This window comes from Aquarana catesbeiana, linkage group LG07, assembly GCF_042186555.1.
Source record: "Aquarana catesbeiana isolate 2022-GZ linkage group LG07, ASM4218655v1, whole genome shotgun sequence".
Lineage (NCBI taxonomy): Eukaryota > Metazoa > Chordata > Amphibia > Anura > Ranidae > Aquarana > Aquarana catesbeiana.
In genome coordinates, this window is record NC_133330.1 from 323,268,982 (window position 1) to 323,283,971 (window position 14,990).

Genomic DNA, 14,990 nt, shown 5'->3' on the forward strand with positions numbered 1-14,990 from the left:
TGGTTTATGCTTTCCTTCCAATCCCTCTCCTTGCGCAGGATTCGGAGAGAGGGAGTTCCAGTCATTCTGGTGGCACCAGCCTGGCCCAAAAGGCCCTGGTTCTCGGAGATTGTGAGACTGACCATTACGGGCCATGGACGCTTCCACGCCGCCCTGATCTACTGTCTCAAGGTCCTATATTCCACCCTTATTTACAGTCTCTAAATTTGACGGCATGGCTATTGAATCCAGGGTGCTGAAGGACCGTGGCATCTCGGGACCAGTGTCTACCCTAGTGAATGCTAGAAAAGCTGTCACTAGGAAAATTTATCATAAGGTCTGGAAGACTTATATTGCTTGGCGCGAAGCCAGAAAATGGCATCCCTGGAAATACGTGATTGGGAGAATTTTCTCTTTTCTACAGTTGGCTGTGGAAATCAAATTGACTTTGAGTACAATCAGAGGTCAAGTTTTGGCCAAATCAGTATTTTTCCAAAGGCCTTTAGCATCCCATTCGTTAGTCCGAACCTTTATGCAGGGGGCGACTCGTTTACTTCCCCCCCATTGAGTCACCTATGTGTCCTTGGGACTTGAACTTTGTGCTGCCTGTGTTACAGAAACAACCATTTGAACCTGTCAAGGAAATTCCGTTAGACTTGCTGCCACGCAAGCTAGCCTTCCTGATGACCATCACCTCGGCTAGATGGGTGTTGGCGGCCCTTTTGTGCAGGGAACCATACTTGATCCTTCACCACGACTGGGTAGTGTTATGATCTGTTCCATCCTTATTGCCAAAGTGGTGTCAGCCTTTTTTTTAAATCGGGACGTTATTTTGCCTTCTTTTTTTTCTTTTTTTCCGCCTCGTTCGGTGGAAGAGAGATGACTGTATTCATTGGACGTTGTCCGGGCAGTCAAGGTTTATTTGTCTAGATCTCCGGAGATCCGAAGATCAGACTCCATTTTTGTTTAACCAAAAGGACAAAAGAAGAGGCAGGCAGCTTCCAAAGCTTCCATTGCTAATTGGGCCTACGGTCAGAAACGTAAAGCTCCCCTCTTTTAGGGTGAGAGCTCATTCTACCAGAGGTGTAGGAACCTCCTGGGCTTTTCACCATCAGGTATCTGTGGCTCAGATTTGTAAGGCTGCTACCTGGTCTTCAGTGCATACGTTCACAAAATTTTATCAAGTGGATGGTCGAGCAGCCGAGGATTCTGCTTTTGGCCGCAGTGTACTGCAGGCTGCCGTATAAGTTCTGATGGCTATTGTTTGGCAGGGTGTCTCCCTCCCCTCAAGGCTATTGCTCTGGGACGTCCCAGCAGGTAATGAATATTTGCCTATGTGTCCCATGATGTACTCAAAGAAAAGGATTTTACAGGTAAGTATGACGAAAAAATCCTATTTTTATCTACAGGTAATCCTTCTTATAGGCTTATCTGTAGGTAAAAATCACAAAGCGGGGTATACAACCGCTTTAAAAACAAGGTATGCATTTCGCAAAAATGCATATTGCGTTTTCAATGCATTTTCTGGATTCTTGTCTCCCAGCATGCTCCTGTGAAAATTCAACACGTGACTTAAAAAATGCACCAAAAAGGCACCTCAGGAGCGTTTTTAATGCATTTTCCATTTTTTCCAATAGGGAAGTGCATTTTGGTGCACTTTTTAAACATGCACCAAAAATGTAGCATGCAGAACTTTTAAAAACGCACTGTACCCACGGTGCATTGGACTGAAGAGTTCCACAGGACACATTTTTCATGCATTTTTGTTTCGCTTTATAACCACTTGACCTTCGGAAAATTTACCCCTCCCCCTCATGACCAGGCCATTTTTTTGCGATACGGCACTGTGTTACTTTAACCAACAATTGCGCGGTCGTACAACGCTGTACCCAAATAAAACGTATGTAATTTTTTTTCCCACAAATAGAGCTTTCTTTTGGTGGTATTCGATATCCTCTGGGTTTTTTTTTTGTTTTCTGTGCTCTAGAAAAAAAAGACTGACAATTTAGAAAAAAAAAAAACAATCTTTTTTTACTTTCTGCTATAAAACATATCCAATATAAAATGTAAAAAATATAATTTCTTCATCAATTTAAGCCAATATGTATTCTGCTACATATTTTTGGTAAACAAAGATCCCAATAAGTGTATATTGATTGGTTTGCACAAAAGTTATAGAGACTACAAACTATGGGATATACAGTAAAACCTTGGTTTAAAGGGGTTGGAAAGGTGTTTGTTATTTAAAAAAAAAAAAAAACATGTTATACTTGCCTCCCAGTGTGCAGCTCGTTTTGCACAGAGTGTCCCCAAACCTGCTCTTCTGGGGTCCCTCGGCGGCTGTCTCAGCTCCTCCCCGCAAGAACTAAACACCTTCATGCGAGCTCTCTTGCATGGTGTTTAGTTCTTGTGGGTGCGCTCCCGTGATACACCTGGCAGCTACAGCCGCCGACTGTATCACTCGGCCCCGCCCCCTGGCGCGCCGTGCCATTGGATGTGATTGACAGTAGCGCGAGCCAATGGCTGCGCTGCTTTCAATCTATCCACTCTAGCCAATCAACGGCCAGGCTGAGCGGCGAAAAGGATGTCGGGAGCGAGCGCGGGACTTTCGAGGGGTCAGGTAAATAAAATGTGGGGGGGGCGCGTTATTGCCGGATGTTTTTTCACCTTAATGCATAGGATGCATTAAGGTGAAAAAACGTGAACCTTTACAACCCCTTTAACCACTTCAATACCGGGCCAATTCTGACACTTTGCTCCTACATGTAAAAATCATCATTTTTTTGCTAGAAAATTACATAGAACCCCCAAACATTATATATGTTTTTTTTTAGCAAAGACCCTAGAGAATACAATGGCGGTTGTTGCAACTTTTTATCGCACACAGTATTTGCGCAGGAATTTTTCGAACGCGTTTTTTTGGGGAAAAAAAATGTTTTGTGTTTAAAAAAAAAAAAACAAAACAGTAAAGTTAGCCCAATGTTTTTGCATTTTGTGAAAGATGAAGTTACGTCGAGTAAATAGATACCTAACATGTCACGCTTCAAAATTGCACACGCTCGTGGAATGGCGCCAATGTTCGGTACTTAAAAATCCCCATAGGCCACGCTTGAAATTTTTTTACTGGTTACATGTTTTGAGTTACAGAGGAGGTCTAGGGCCAAAATTATTGCTCTTGCTCCAACGTTCGTGGCGATACCTCACATGTATGGTTTGAACACCGTTTTCATATGTGGACGGGACTTACGTATGCGTTCGCTTCTGCGTGCGAGCACACGGGGACAGCGGCGCTTTAAAAATTTTTTTTAATTTTTTTTTGTTAATTATATTTTATTTTTTTTTATTTTGACACTTTTGAAAAAAAAAAAATTGATCACTTTTATTCCTATTACAAGGAATGTAAACATCCCTTGTAATAGCAATATGACATGTCAGGTGCTCTTAATAGTGAGATATGGGGTCAATAAGACCCCATATCTCACCACTAGGCTGGGAAGCCTGAAATAAAAAAAAAAAGAATAAAACGATCGCCGCTTCCCAGCCGAAGTGGCGCCGTTTTTTTGAACGGAGAGGCTGGGCGTGACGTCATAACATCGCGCCCGGCCTCCGACGATCATAGACACTCCGGGGACCATCTGGTCCGCCGGAAATCTCTATGATTTACATCCGGCGCTGGCATATCCGATCGTAACGGTGAGTCGGAGCAAGCACCGGAGGGCGGCGGGAGGGGGGGGACGTCCCCTCTCGCCTCCCATAGGAACGATCAAGCGGCGGAACGGCCGCTATGATCGTTCCTATGGTGTAGAGATTCGCCGGCTGAAACCGGCAATATCTGAATGATGTCTAACTACAGGCATCATTCAGATATACCTGCTCAAAGCCCAGGACGTCATATGACGTCCGTGGGCTTGAAGTGGTTAAGAGTAACTTGGTTTAAGAGCGTTTTGCAAGACCAGCAAAATTTTGACTTGATATACAAGCAATGTCTTGATATAAGAGTAGCGTCATGTCACAACTAAGTATAAAAGAGAAGAGAGGCGCCTCTGTAGCAATATGATTACATTTAATGAAGGTACAACATTTAGCAACATATTGCTACACTTAGTTACATAGAAGGTGAGGTTGAAAAAAGACACAAGTCCATTAAGTCCAACCTATGTGTGTGATTATATGTCAGTATTACATTGTATATCCCTGTATGTTGCAGTCATTCTGGTGCTTATCTAATAGTTTCTTGAAACTTTCGATGAACTCCCCCCCCCCGCTGAGACCACCGTCTGTGGAAGGGAAGTAAAGAACCCTCTACGTAGTTTAAGGTTAAACCTCTTTGCTTCTAATTTTAATGAGTGGCCACTTGTCTTGTTAAACTCCCTTCCGCGAAAATGTTTTAGAGGCGCCTCTCTTCTCTTTTATACTATGGAGCTCCTACTGGATTTTGCTTCGAATCCCCTTGTGGAAGCTGCCGATTGTAAATGGACATTTTTATGGTTACACAACCTATCACATTGCTATAATCTTTTTTTTCTGGACTATAAACTGAAGAACGTATGAATAAATGGTTGCGGAACAAATTATCTGAGTTTCCATTATTTCTTATGGCGAAATTCGCTTTGATGTACAAGTGCTTTGGATTACAAGCATGTTTCAGGACCGAATTATGCTCGCAATCCAAGGTTTTACTGTATACTGGAAATTTTTTTTTTTTTTCTTTTTATACTAGTAATGACGGCGATGAGTGACTTATAGCGGGACTGAGATATTGCGGCAGACATTCTGACACTAACTGACCAATTTGTGGGAACCAGTGACACTAATACAGTGATCAGTGCTAAAAAATACAGATTTTTACTTGTAAACACAAGTCAGAAAAAGGCCTGGTGTTAAAGTGGTTAAAGAACCTTGGGAGGGGGAAGGGCCAAGATAAACTTTTTACAAGAAAAGTGAAGATTTTTAAAGGATTTCAACTGCCTGTATCTCCGGATCTCCGAGGTGTGCTGACATGTGACTTTTACTGCTGCAGGTGACCTCTGTATTTTCCTACCATATGTTTAGTTTGAGTTAGATAGGATTACTGTAAGGTGCAAAAAAATGTTTGCAGTTTTGTTTCTGAATGTCTGATCATTGCTTAGTGTCCCCCCAACACACAGAAGACTTTGTCCTGGCCATTATAAGCAGTTGCTTTGCTTCTATAAAGTTTCTTGGGTGGCCTTGGCGTTTGCAGATCTGCTGTGTGCCAGGCAGATACATTTTACTTCTTTGTAAACAGGTGTGAACCTTTGTGCTGCAAGAGAATTATTTGGCCACACTGTGTATACAAAGGAGCGTCGGAGCCGGTGTCCTGCATACAAACACACCAAGATTTTCTGTTCTAGCTGGAGAATAACCAGCTAACCTGCACCGCCAAGACCTCGAGTGAGATCCTTCCACTAACACACTTAAAGCGGAGTTCCGGACATTTTTTTTTTTTAAATGATCCGTGCATAATTCATTCTTAAATAAAAAAAAAAAAAAAAACGATTATACAATTTAAAAAAAGGATGTTGCTAAAATATTAAATTACTACTCCCAAGTTTTTCCGTCCTGTTGTGGCCGTTGCCATGATTGTGGGCATGTGAAGCCCAATCGTTAACTCTTCCTGGATAAGCATAGGAGAGGTGCATGCTGGGTAACCAGCATGCACCTCTTGTCTCGCGCATGAACGATTCACCGGTGGCTGTAGTGCCGATTGTTTCTAAAGTTGCTGTAACAACGGGTGGCGAAGGAGGAAGGTCCCGCCCCGTTGTGGCAACAAAGGGCTTTCTTCCCTTTTTAAAAATGGCGCTGTAATCTGCCTTAAATCGTGCCATTTCCTGTCAGGAAATAACGCGGTTTTTGATCACAGTACTGCCTACAGACTGTCATCATTTCCCAGGAGCATAGGCGAGGGAGGAAGTGACGAGAGCGCTCCGCTGACCAGGAAGTGGCAGATTAGGTGAACTACATAGCAACAGGGCGATTCTGGTAAGTACCGTATTTATCGGCGTATAACACGCACCCCAAGTTTAGGAGAGAATTTTAAGGAAAAAAACTTTTAGGAGGGAAGTTTAAGGAAAAAAAACTTACATTTAAATGCCCATCAAGGCAGCCTCATCAGTGTTCATTTGCAGCCTTGTTAGTGTCAGTGCAGCCTTTTCAGTGTCAGTGCAGCCTTGCCCCAGTGCAGCCTTGTCAGTGCAGTCTTGTCAGTGCAGCTTTGCCCCAGTGGTCAGTGCAGCCTTGCCCCCAGTGTCCATGCTTGATCGCCGCCGACATACACATAGCTGCATGTTTTAAATATGGCGCCGCGGAGTTCGGACAGACTCGGCGCCGGCGGAACTGAACGAACGCCGCCGAGATACACATAGTCGAGTGTATTCGGCTCTTCTCGTTGCCGCTCACAGTCCCGCCCTATGATGGACATAACACAGGTCCAATGGCGGGACTGGGCGTGACTGTGAGCGGCGCCGGAAAGAGCCCAATACACTCGACTATGTGTATCTCGGCTCTGTGATTTCGGCGGCGCTCGTTCAGCTCCGCCAAGTCCCTCCGAACCCCGCGCGCCATATTTAAAACTACTCGCTATGTGAATGTCGGCGGCGATCGCCACCGATAGCTCACAATTAGCGGGGATCGGCGTATAACACGCACCCACGATTTTCCCCTGATTTTAAGGGGAAAAAAGTGCGTGTTATACGCCGATAAATACGGTATATAAAAAAAAAAAAAATACTCCAAATGTTTCTTTTTAGGTTAAAAGGAGCCTGTTTATGGGAAAAAAAATTCAGGGTGGAACTCTGCTTTAAGTGTAACTAAACCCACAACAGTAAAATCAGTCTGTATTTGCAGTAAAGCATGCTTGTTATACTCACTGTGGAACCTAAGGAGTTAATCCTCTGCATTGTGTAAAAAGGCTGTTTGATCCTGTCCTCTCTGATCCTCCCACTCTTTTACTGTCCCAATTCATCTACTGATAGTACAGAGCCCTAGAAGGCACTGCACATTTTACATACTACACAATTTTTTTTTGGGGGGGGAGGGTGCATGTGATCAGCACAGGGCCGATCAGCACTGTCCAGACAGAGGGTTAGGGGTCCTGCAGCTTCATAGGACAGACAGGGGAGAATGAAAACTCCTCCTACAAGCTTTAACCAGACACTGATAGAAGTCACAAGACTACTATTTACTGGTCATAAGAAAAGGTATTCAGCAGTTTATATTTACAAAAATAATTGCATCTCCATGTTCTGTGAGAGACCAGATATAGTGAATTCAAGCTCCTGGGTTTAGTAACACTTTAAACCTGAATGGAGCATATGTGGGCTACTTATGTGTATAGCTTCCATTCAGTCTTGCACAGCTGTACCGGCTCCTCTCCTGGGCTGAAATTGCCTGCACGGACTTCACTGTACACTGTGAGCTTCTCACAGTATGCATTAGAAACTGCAGCCAGTCAGAGCTCGCCTCATTTCCTGGCTTTAGAATGTTCAGCATTATTTAGCCCTTTCCTTCCTGTCAGACCATCGTGCTCCAGTTCTTTCATTTGTTGGATTTCAGTTCTTTCAATCCTGGAGGTGCTCAGCATCACATGTGAGCGTTACCAGCGATGTACAATACCCTGCTGACCTGTCCCACCATCCATGATCTGTCTGCTTTTCATACAAAAAGACCCAAAACAGGTTTTATTTAATAATTAAATTAGCATGTTGGGAGGGGAGACCAGGGAAAGCAAAAATATAAGCAGATTAAAAGAGAAGTATGGGATTTTTTTTTTTTTGGAATCATACTTACCCAGGTGGATGCTACATCTGTCCCCCGCCAGCTCCAACACTGAGAACCCAGTGATCAAACACAGCCGATCGCTCGGTTCTCAGAGCTCCCTGAGCAGATCTACCCTTTCGGTGCTCACTGGAGCGCTGGGATGTGGAGGGGGAGGGGTGTTAACAGCTCTACGTGCCGGTTCAGGTATGTGGGCAGATTGCGACCATATGGTGGTGATCTTTTCTGAGCCTGGACCGGCTTTGTGATATCAGAGAAAAGAGTACAGAACGAACTGCACTCCTGTGATCAACAGGAGAAGTCCAGCCAAACGAGCTCTGGCTGTACTTCTTTAACATTCAGTTTTTGGGCTCCACTAGACTTCTGTCTGGGAGGTGTTAAAAACACATGGTTGAGCCCCCTTAAAGTGGTTGTTAACCCTTCCATATACCCCGTGAAGTAACTGGCCACAGGTGATACACAGAGATGAATCAAAGTCTCCTAAATAAGTTGCACCTGCTTATTTGCAGTCTTCTCTTCTCTACAGCCATTCACAGTGCAGAATTTAGCAGAGGAATGAAGCAGCAGACAGAAATGACACTTGGTGCTCTGGATTGAGACAAGTACACACTATAGAGGGATATGCTTTGTTCATGTTTCATGTCTGAGGTTTACCGCCACTTTTAGCTGCAAAGGGCAACGGACGGAGTTGTTCACATGAAACAGTTGAATTGCTGTTGCGTTTGGTGGACAGTACTGTTGCTGAACGCAACCAAGGGTTGGGAAAGCGCAGCAGACGCTTCTTGAATGTATGTAATCACATGGTGGTGCTTTGGTGCAGCATTTATAGTGATAAAATAGGCGTCCTATTGCCTCCCTGTCATTTGTAAAAAATCTCTGAAAATTGATCTGAGTGTGGATCACTTTATGGCAAACTTGCCGAACATCTAAACGTAGCCTTAAAGTGGACGTAAACCCTCACATATACCCAGTGAAGTGATTTTGGCTTTTTACCAAAATCGCGGGTGCGTAAGAGCGGCTGTTTTGGCGCACCGTCGTAGGACGTCGTCCCAGACCGAGAGGCGCACCGCTCCGCAGTCATTTGACGGTGGGCGGGCGGCAATTGGTAAAATCGGAATGAAAGGCAAAACATTTGTGTGTAGATATAAAAACATTCTAAATACTTGTTTTGTTTTTTTTTTTCCCCCTTTTCATATAAGTGATCTCACTCCCTCTGTTCTCAGCTGAATGGCTGTGTGAGGGAGGGGGTGTCATGATCAGTCTGATCATTGGAAGAGAGCAGGCTGAGTTCCCAGCACAGCTAGATAGCTGACCACGCTGTGTTCTCATGCCTAGTGGGGTCAGTTTTAATAGGAAAGCAGAGGGACTGGCAGGCACACCAGGGATTTCACACAAAGAAAGCAATACAAAGAGAACAGGAGACTTTTTTTTTCATACAAGTACCATGGTACAGCAGCCCACATATCAGGAATATGAAGTGTTGAGTTTACATATTCTTTAAAGAAGATCTCCACCCTAGAAAGAAATAATTAAAAATTTTTAATAAAACTGTAGCTTCTGCCTATCCAGAGATCCAGCTCCGTGCTCACCTGAGCTGGTTCTTTGCCTGTCTTTGTGTCCCCGGTGCCGCCATGTTTACTGTGGGAAGCAGGCTGTAACCTTTTGCAGCTTCACAGCCAGCTTTCCACTGTGCATGTGTGAGCTGCACTGTGTTTTGTGAATGGTCCCACAGCTTTTTGGGACCTGTATCGTGTCCCAGAAGGCTGCGGGCAAAGAGAGGGGGTGACAACCTTCCACTCGGGTCGCCTTTGCGATTTGCACGTGGTGGAAGCAAGTACCTATCAAAACTAGGTACACACGCTCCAAATTAATAAAAAAATTTGTGCCAAATTTGGTGGTGGATATAAAGCGGAACTTCCCTTTAGAGTAAAGTCCCCCTTTAACTGCTTAAGGACCGCTCCATGTACATGTAATGCGGCAGGGTGGCCCTTAAGGGCAAAATCATGTACCTGTACGTGATCATTTTCTTCGGCTCTGGGGAGCATGCGCCGCCAGCGTCCCGCTGTAATTGGACACAGCGGGAGCAAATCAGCGGGTTCGATGGACATGATATCCGCCAAGAACCCGGCGATTGTTTGTAGAGAGGCAGAACGGCGGTCTGCCTATGTAAACAAGGCAGACCGCTGTACTGCCAGAGAGAAAATGGAGATCTCGTGTTTCTGCTAAGCAGAAACCCGGATCTCTGTTTGCCCAAATCGACTTTCAGGACAGCCTTGGCGAGAGAGTAGCCCTGCCTATTTTCCAGGAAACACTTGAAGCCTTTAAAGTCCCTCTTCCACCATGGCCACAGTTATTGCGTTTCCTCCACCATGGTGGAAGCGCTGCCAAGGGGGGCTGCTCTCTTTACAAGGAGGGTGGGGTAGGCTTATCTGTAGGAATTTTTAAGGAAGCGACCATCCCAGCACCCCGGACACCTGACACTTTTTTGACACTTTCTTTAGGACCAGTGACACTAATAAAATGATCAGTGCTAAAAATATGCACTGTCACTGTACTAATGATACTGGCAGGGAAGGGGTTAACACCAGGGGTGCTCAAAGGGTTAAGTGTGTCCCTAGGGGGTGCTGTCTAACTGTGTTGGGGATCGTATGACTGGGGAAAGAAAGAGATCCGTGTTCCTGCTTAGCAGAAACACAAGATCTCTCTCTTTCCCTCTGACAGAACGGCGATCTGCCTTGTTTACATAGGCAGATAAGCGTTCTGCCTCTTCCAGCAAGGATCGCGGGTTGCCGGCAGACATCGCTGACTGGCTCCTGCTCTGGGCATTCATCGCGCAATTGCACCTCCGGTGGCTTACTCGTGCCCCCCAGAGCTACTGCACGAAAGAAAACAACGTACAGGTACATAGACCATAAACACGGTAAAATTGTGGACGTTTTCGGCAATACAAAATGCCTTTGTTGTCCCGATGAAGCTTTCTGCAAAACGTGTAGTGTTGTGACTTGGTCTATTGATCACGCTGTGAATGACTTATGACCATCTCATCCGTGCTATATAACGGCAGGTAAAAGCTTGTAATGGTGCACAATGAAAACCTGTGGCTTTGTGTAACTAAAAGGCAGCCTTCATCCACACGACAGCGTGTATACAATTTTTGGGCAATTTTTAGGCATTTTGCCAAGGAACCCCCTGAAGACACCTCAAGACACCCCAGGGTGCCTGGGCACCCTGGTTGAAAAAGGCTGTGCTAGGGGACATACTACATGTGATATGTATACACTATTATCATATGATTTGAATGGTATTTGGAATAAATACAAGTTTTATGTGATTTATTGGGTTGTTGACTATTAGATGGCACGAAAAGTCCTTTTTTTTGTATTTTATTTTATTTTATTTATTTTTTTTTTGTGTTTTCTGGGAGGATTGCCAGTGTGACATGGCCCTAAAATGCATCTAAAGCCAAAACTACGTACGACCGGACTAAAATAAGGAAGTTGATAACCAGTAGCCAATAGCTGCCCTAGCGTCGGTTTTAGTCCGTCGGACTAGCATACAGACGAGCGGATTTTTCGACCGGACTCGAGTCCGTCGGAAAGATTTGAGACATGTTTTATTTCTAGATCCGTCGGACTTTTGGGGGAAAAAAAGTCAGCTGAAACCCACACACGATCGAATTGTCCGATGGAGTCCAGTCCGCCAGACCAAGTCTGCCGGAAAGTCCGCTCGTCTGTATGCGGCATTAGTTTAGTTTTTTACATTTTAGAATGGGGCGCCTCAAGATTGTGCAGAATTTTAAAGAGTGCCTTGACTGAAAAAAGGTTGAAGAAAAACAGTTCTAGAATATCATTGGAGATGTGATTGTGTTGCCATATTGTATGGAATGTGCACCTAATGGAGTTCTTAAATGAAAAATGTTGTGTTTGTCTGCAGCGTGCCTTTGATAATAATACATGCTAGAACAGAAAGTCATGCCTGAAAGGGTCACATTGAGCCTACTGAAGAGCAGATAAAAGCCCAAGACTTCGGAGATGGAATAATTGTCTATACTGAACTGCTCGCTTCCGGCAGGAATGGACGTACTGGTTCTCATAACTTTCTAAATGCCAGCATCCTGGGGCATGGATATTATTAAACTGGATTAAGTGTGTTAGATGTGTGTGTACAATTTCCTGTGGAAAGGCTCCCTGTGATATCGCACGGAGTGTCATTGCTGGGCTCACTATCAGGCCGGACCTGGAAATGTAAACAGCAGGCAGAATGTTTGTGCGGCTCGCCGGACTCGCAGCTGCTTTGCTCTCACACCTGATTTATGTTCCCTGGCCAGGTCTAATCAATGAATGGCTTAACGAAAACCAGTATTCAAAGAAATATGTGGCCTGCCATCTCCTGAGATTGCTAGTAGCTTTAGTAATGAGAGTCCCTGTCCGATTTTGCATACTGGTTCTGGGACAGTGATTTGTGCTGCACAAACATTAGATTCCAGTTGACTATTGTCTGTAATTTCAGTAAAAATGGCCGTCATTCTTTTATATGGTTTAACAAATCGAGAGAAATAGAGATGACCCTTGTGTGCTTGGCTTCTCAACTATGGTTCAAGGGGTTGCTAGAGGGTTCCTTGAGCAGAGAGCAGTATCGGGCTAAATTCCTGTCTTACAAGGTTCCAGCACCAATACTACTCATCTGAACATTGTTCGTACTGACCTTCTGTGTAATGCCGCGTACACACGACCGGTTTTGCTGTCGGAATAAACTCCGAAGGTTTCTCGGACGGAGCTCTGACGGAATTCCATTTAAGCAGTCTTGCCTAAAGTCCGACCAAAGTCCGACCGTTCAGAACGCGGTGACGTACAACACTTACGACGGGACTAGAAAAAGGAAGTTCAATAGCCAGTAGCCAATAGCTTCCGTCTCGTACTTGCTTCAGAGCATGCGTCGTTTTTGGTCCGTCGGACCAGCATACAGACAATCGGTTTTCCCGATAGGAATTGGGGAAATATTTAGAACATGTTTCATTTCTTGGTCCATCAGAATTTTCGAAAAAAGAAATACGATTGAGGCCTATACACGATTGGAATAGACGATGAAAAGCTTCCGTCTGACTTTTTCTGTCGGACATTCCGCTCGTGTGTACGCGGCTTAAGGGGCATGCTCCCTGCTGATGACCCATGTAATGGAGCATTCTCCCCACTAATGGCCAATGTAGTGGAGCATTCACCCCACTGATGACAAATGTAGTGGAGCATTCTCCCCACTGATGACAAATGTAGTGGAGCATTCTCCCCACTGATGACAAATGTAGTGGAGCATTCTCCCCACTGATGACCAATGTAGTGGAGCAATCGCCCCACTGATGGCCAATGTGGTGGAGCAATCGCCCCACTGATGGCCAATGTGGTGGAGCAATCGCCCCACTGACGGCCAATGTGGTGGAGCAATCGCCCCACTGACGGCCAATGTGGTGGAGCAATCGCCCCACTGACGGCCAATGTGGTGGAGCAATCGCCCCACTGACGGCCAATGTGGTGGAGCAATCGCCCCACTGACGGCCATTGTGGTGGAGCAATCGCCCCACTGACGGCCAATGTGGTGGAGCAATCGCCCCACTGACGGCCAATGTGGTGGAGCAATCGCCCCACTGACGGCCAATGTGGTGGAGCAATCGCCCCACTAATGGAGCATTCTCCCCCAAATGACCTGACTACCAATGTGAAGGAGTGCCCAGATATGCTGTCTGTATTTCTTCTTTGGCCAATAGTATTACTATTACTCAAAATAATTGTCTTTATAGAGCAGGCCGTGTTAAAAAATGATCACCTTTTGAATGTTGAATTTTCTACATTATTTATTATGTAATTTAATATTTTATCTTCCGTTTCTTGATCATGCTAATCATGTCATGAAATTTAGAGATCATTTTTTGCTGGTGGCGGGTGAATTTGTGGTCTTCTAAAGCCTAAAAAGGATCTCAAGGGGTTCCTTGGTGTCAGAAGGGTGGAGAGCTGCTTTAGTCATTTTTGTGTGGAAGGATAATGGACAGTGAAGAAGGGTCCTTTCACACTTGTGCAGTTTTGTTGTAGTGAAATTTCTGAGCAACTGCTTGCAAAATGCAGGATTTGTTCCCTATAGCATGTTGCGCCATTTACATCTCTGCATTTCCGTGCGCCTGACTATAATGGCTCTGATCTAATCTTGCATTTTTGCTTGCAATTTCTAATGCATGTAAAGGAACTTTTGTCACCAAAATAATAATGATGGGATAAAAAATGGATCCTGCAAAAGAAGACGATTAAGAATTACCTTTCCTGCCACTTGTGCCTTTTGGATTTTTCACTCTTTTTAAGGGCTACAGAGGCCAAAGATAGTTCAGCCTGGTCCCCCAACAATGCCCTGTGGTTCCGCTCAGTGGATACAGAATACAGATGCAAAGTAGTGGCCGATAGAAGGAACCACGGAGCACAGTGGGGGACAATACATCCCACACATCTGGAAATTTGTCTGATGAAGAAGAGTCATTGGCTGGTGTGGCCCTTCAAGAAAGTGAAAATCGGAAGCAGTGGGGCGGGTAAGTCTTAAATGAATCCCGTCTCTGGCAGCCCGTATCAGCTTCTGCAGCCACCATAAAGGCTCCCGTTTAAATTCATCAAAGTACTGTGAAAATGGACCAATCAGTAAAATTTACACACTACATTTAAAATATGTCACATATCGGCATTTTCAAGCCACATTTACCTCCAAAGCTTTTTCTTGCCTGAAATTCAAACTCTGCTTTGAGTGTCCCCATGTCACTAACCATCTAAGCCAGGGATCCTCAAACTACGGCCCTCCAGCTGTTACGGAACTACACATCCCATGAGGCATTGTAAAACGCTGACATTCACAGACATGACTAGGCATGACGGGAATTGTAGTTCCTGAACAACTGGAGGGCCGTAGTTTGAAGAACCCTGATCTAAGCAAAGGTGGAGTGGTCTCTGGTTAGCTTGTGTTTTGTGGTAGTTTCACATTATTAGGGACTGAAGAGAGTCTCTTATCAATGTATATAATTACAAACTCTACGTGAAAACAGGATTTCAAATTAATATTTGAATATACCTTTTTTTTTTTTTTTCCACAAGCATATTTTTAACTGGAAGGTTTCACCCCCTTCACAACCAGACCAATTTTTGCTATTCAGCACTACACTACTTTAACAGGCAATTGCTCATGCAACACTG

The 14,990-nt window shown here is 44.6% G+C and overlaps 1 protein-coding gene across 1 annotated transcript in view; it reads left to right on the plus strand.

The window, feature by feature from the left end:
• Nucleotides 1-14,990, plus strand: part of GNG12 (G protein subunit gamma 12) — a 208,840-nt gene that overhangs the window by 41,456 nt on the left and 152,394 nt on the right. The window lies entirely within an intron of this gene.